The sequence below is a fragment of the Cavia porcellus genome, unplaced genomic scaffold, assembly GCF_034190915.1.
Source record: "Cavia porcellus strain 051 isolate PalLab524CR breed Dunkin Hartley unplaced genomic scaffold, mCavPor4.1 scaffold_88, whole genome shotgun sequence".
In the NCBI taxonomy this organism is placed as follows: Eukaryota; Metazoa; Chordata; class Mammalia; order Rodentia; family Caviidae; genus Cavia; species Cavia porcellus.
The window spans coordinates 1,121,184-1,126,533 of record NW_026947571.1 but is presented as its reverse complement, the minus strand read 5'-3'; positions in this window follow the sequence as shown (position 1 = coordinate 1,126,533).

The window sequence follows — 5,350 nt, the reverse complement described above, 5'->3', positions numbered from 1 at the left end:
CTGGTATGCCACAATATTCTCTCTGAAGGCTTCACTGCTCAGAATTTGTGAATGGAAATGCTTGCCAAACTACACATGGATGTACTTTCAATGGGATATGAAATATGCCAGGGCCTGGCAGATGATCTCTGCCATGTCTTATCCTTGAACATACGCTTTTCCCTTGTCATGTCTGTCATTTGGCTGAGTCCTGTTCCCTAAGCTATTCAGGCAAGACTTGCTGGCATCATTCACCTGCAGTATAAGAGCTTTCTGTGAAATTTCTCAGCAGAAATCCTCTGCAAGCACATAGCTTTGGATATGAGAGACAGTGGTGGAAGTTGAATTTCAAGGGCAGATAATTGAAAACAATGAAACAAGCCCCGAATAAGATCTTTACATGTTTCCCAGATGAATATGTTTGGAAATACGGGGGAAGATGGAGATCAAGGCTGAGAAGAGTGCACACCCATTTCAAGGTACAAAAACCAGGGAAAAACATGGGAAAGCAAGAGAGCTGCTTAATCTGATGTAAAAATCTTTGATGATGAAAGGAAAATTATATTCTCATGATGATATAATCAGGCTGTAGAAGTGAACTTCTCATGTTGGTTCTCCTATGTGTGGCCTTCTGCATTGGCCAGTGGATGCATGACAGGAGATCTTCAGATAAATCTGGTGGAACACAAAATAGTGAAAAAAAAATTCAGCCTAAATCCTGTGTATTCCTTCCATTTGAGAACATATATGGATAATGTACGAAGTTTCAAAAGAGAAAATGTCTATTGGGTCATGGTTTCAACAATGAAATGGTCACTTCACATAACATTTTGAATTTTGCTTTCACAGTTTTCATGTACCGGGCCTGAGTAAAGCAGAATGCAGAGTAAGCCTCTTCAATAGTTGTGCATTCCATAAGTGGTTTTAAAACCAGTGAAACCCTTTGGACTTAGTGTTTGTATTTTATTGGTTGATTGGGTTTTCAAATTGTTTCTTTTACTATTTTTTAACTTTGTGACTCAGGGAAGCCCTCACTCATAGTGATTTAGACCTCTCCAAAAGCTCTGAAGTTATTCATGTAACAGCTATTACATGTTATAAGTTTCTGCTATTAAAACTTGAAATACAAACAGACTCTGCTACTTTTCATCTAAATTCAGTGTTCGGCTAAATTCAGTGTTGGACTTTTTACAAGTCCTTTGAAATGTGTCCTCCTCTAGTCACTGGTCGTGCTGGAATTTACCTTCTTGTGAAGACAGGATTTGAGAAAATTGACACAAGTACAGTTTGCCACTACTCTGCACGCCTGGTTAAATATCGAGTTCCCTAAATGGTGTGCATTTTACTTTGATCTCTGCTCACACTTTGCTCATCCAGTTAGAACCACAGGGCTCCAGGCCATAGCGTTCCAGGCCTAAACAAGAAAATATCTATTCCGTTTTGGGAGTTCATTCCTCTCTCATAATTACATTTTCCACAAATGTGTGCTTCAGGAGAGGCCCTGTCCAAATGTGGAGAGGCCCATTTTCATTCACTCACTTTCAGACTTTCTAAGGTTTTCAGTTACTAGAGGTTTGCCCAGACTTGCCATTGTCAAGGGACAGTGCACTTCACTTGAAGTTGTGCAGTATTACTTCATGTGTCTCCGTGGAAATTCCTCCAAGGGGAAACTCTTGCTGTAGTCATCTCCAAGTGTTTCTGTGTAAGAAAATATAACTAACAAAGGATGTGGTTTAAGGCAGAATGAGGAAAGGAGGGATTATCTTTATTTCAGTGCAGGTTGACATTTCAAAGAAACAGTAATTCCTATGAAATTGGAGGTAAAATCTTTTGTAAAGAGACATGGACATGACGCGCTCAACTTTATGTCACTTTTTTTAAAACGACAAGGGCATTTGAGAAATTCTTGGCTGGTGAATTGTCCCTTTTTTCAAATTTCTCTTAGGTAAGACACTCCAACTTCTTCAAACCATGGTACTGTTCCTTCCATGTAAAAAACCAAAGCAAAAAAACAAAATAAATTAAAACCAAACCCATCAAATTACATTTGAGAGCACACAATTGCTCAGCAGGCCCACTATTCCAGAAGCTAGAGGTACAGAAGCCTCAGCCTTCAGCCCATGGCCTGAAGTTTTGTCTCTATCATGGGCCCTCAATTCCCTGGCATGTCCACATTAACTGATGAATCTTTACTCATTTCCTCTTCAAATGCACAGGATCCAATATATTTGAACCCTGTTCACCTGGGCTGTAATCATCCAAGGACACACCAGAGGAAGGGCAGCCACCCCCTTGCCTGGGGCCTTGGCGCTTATCACAATAGAAATGGACACCTGAACAAGGGGAGCCAAAACAAAGAGAGTCATATTCCTAAAGCCTGAAGCACAGAAGCTACCTATAGACCAGTAATGGGATTTCACAAATTATGTAACAATCTCTGTGCACATGCTTGGCATGGCCGCTCATGCATATAATCCCAGCAATCTGGGGGCTAACGTGGATGGATCCTTGGGAGTTCCAGTCCATCTTGGGCTACGAATTTATCTCAAGGCCTCTTTCAACAACTACATACGATGCTGTTTCCAAAAAGAGGACAACATTAAACTAGACACACTTGGTCTAGGTCCCTGGGTTCACTACATGAGTTGTGGAGTCTAAATATTCCATGCCATGAGAAAATACCTGGGATTTTTAGGGAAAGGGGCATTTGCATCCCTTTTCTAAGGGTTCCCTTTCACCATGTTACATTTGAATTCTGGGAAAACCTGCTGGTGATAAGCTATCTAGCATTATGTTGGTTTAGGTATTGAGCCAGTACCTCATGTTTAGTGTCCAGGGTTGTGCTGGAATGGCTGAAGACCTCCTTGAAATAGCGATTGCAGACAAGTGAACCCCGAGGAAGCTGGATAGTTGAAGCAAGCACTCCAAATATTCATGCACTGCAAGGATTCACTTTCATTTTGGGACTCATCTTCTGGTTGCTGGCATTTAGAGCTAACTGATACTACCATGGTGGCAGTAATCCAGCAGAGACTGCATGTATGGTTTGCAGGTTTGCTTCCCAAGTCACCAGAAACTCGGCAGAACCCAAATCATTGTGGCATTTTCTTTCCTCCCCTGAAACATTTGGCTTTCTAAGTTTGAAAATTGAATAGACTGGGCTAGTCAAGTTTGGACCCCATATACCACCAACAGAGCTAAAGACAGAGCCCATTACTTCCCTCCACTTGTCAAAATATGTCAAATTTGCTTGATCACCACAACTTCAAAGAAAATTCTGAGGCAACTTAGAGAGGTGAATCAAATACTGCATGATTGGAATGGCTTTGGTTGTATGAGGTGGAAAGCTGCAGAGTTGGGCTGAAACTGTTCACAGAAATCCACAGGCTTGTGGTTGCCAGGCAACCACCCTGGGCTGAGATTGGCTGAACATCACTGTATGGTGTATTTTAGGCTCTAGGTTTGAAAATTTAAAAGACTGGGGTAGTCAAATTTGGAACCCATAGACCTCAGACATACCAAAATGTTTTCCAATTACTTCCCTCCACTTCTCAAAATATGTCAAATTTTCTTGATCACTACAACTGTAAAAAAAATTCTGAGGCAACATAGCGAGGCTAATCAAATATTGCACGATTGGAATGGCTGTGGTTGTATGACGTGGAAAGCTGCAGAGTTGGGCTGAAACAGTTCACAGAAATCCACAAGCTTGTGGTTGCCAGGCAACCACACTGGGCTGTGATTGGCTGAGCACCATTGTGAGCTGGACTTTAGGCTCTAGGATACAAATGTGCAGTAGGAGACCTGAGTCACAATGCTGGGCGTTGCCATGGAGACCTCAGTGGCACAGAGGACCTTGTAGGGCAAGATTAAAATAGGATGAATATTCTTGGCCTGGTATGCCACAATATTCTCTCTGAAGGCTTCACTGCTCAGAATTTGTGAATGGAAATGCTTGCCAAACTACACATGGATGTACTTTCAATGGGATATGAAATATGCCAGGGCCTGGCAGATGATCTCTGCCATGTCTTATCCTTGAACATACGCTTTTCCCTTGTCATGTCTGTCATTTGGCTGAGTCCTGTTCCCTAAGCTATTCAGGCAAGACTTGCTGGCATCATTCACCTGCAGTATAAGAGCTTTCTGTGAAATTTCTCAGCAGAAATCCTCTGCAAGCACATAGCTTTGGATATGAGAGACAGTGGTGGAAGTTGAATTTCAAGGGCAGATAATTGAAAACAATGAAACAAGCCCCGAATAAGATCTTTACATGTTTCCCAGATGAATATGTTTGGAAATATGGGGGAAGATGGAGATCAAGGCTGAGAAGAGTGCACACCCATTTCAAGGTACAAAAACCAGGGAAAAACATGGGAAAGCAAGAGAGCTGGTTAATCTGATGTAAAAATCTTTGATGATGAAAGGAAAATTATATTCTCATGATGATATAATCAGGCTGTAGAAGTGAACTTCTCATGTTGGTTCTCCTATGTGTGGCCTTCTGCATTGGCCAGTGGATGCAGGACAGGAGATCTTCAGATAAATCTGGTGGAACACAAAATACTGAAAAAAAAAATTCAGCCTAAATCCTGTGTATTCCTTCCATTTGAGAACATATATGGATAATGTACGAAGTTTCAAAAGAGAAAATGTCTATTGGGTCATGGTTTCAACAATGAAATGGTCACTTCACATAACATTTTGAATTTTGCTTTTACAGTTGATCATGTACCGGGCCTGAGTAAAGCAGAATGCAGAGTAAGCCTCTTCAATAGTTGTGCATTCCATAAGTGGTTTTAAAACCAGTGAAACCCTTTGGACTTAGTGTTTGTATTTTATTGGTTGATTGGGTTTTCAAATTGTTTCTTTTACTATTTTTAACTTTGTGACTCAGGGAAGCCCTCACTCATAGTGATTTAGACCTCTCCAAAAGCTATGAAGTTATTCATGTAACAGCTATTACATGTTATAAGTTTCTGCTATTAAAACTTGAAATACAAAGAGACTCTGCTACTTTTCATCTAAATTCAGTGTTGGGCTAAATTCAGTGTTGGACTTTTTACAAGTCCTTTTAATGTGTCCTACACTAGTCACTGGTCGTGCTGGAATTTACTTTCTTGTGAAGACAGGATTTGAGCAAATTGACACAAGTACAGTTTGCCACTACTCTGGACGCCTGGTTAAATATCGAGTTCCCTAAATGGTGTGCGTTTTACTTTGATCTCTGCTCACACTTTGCTCATCCAGTTAGAACCACAGGGCTCCAGGCCATAGCGTTCCAGGCCTAAACAAGATAATTTCCATTCCGTTTTGGGAGTTCATTCCTCTCTCATAATTACATTTTCCACAAGTGTGTGCTTCAGGAGAG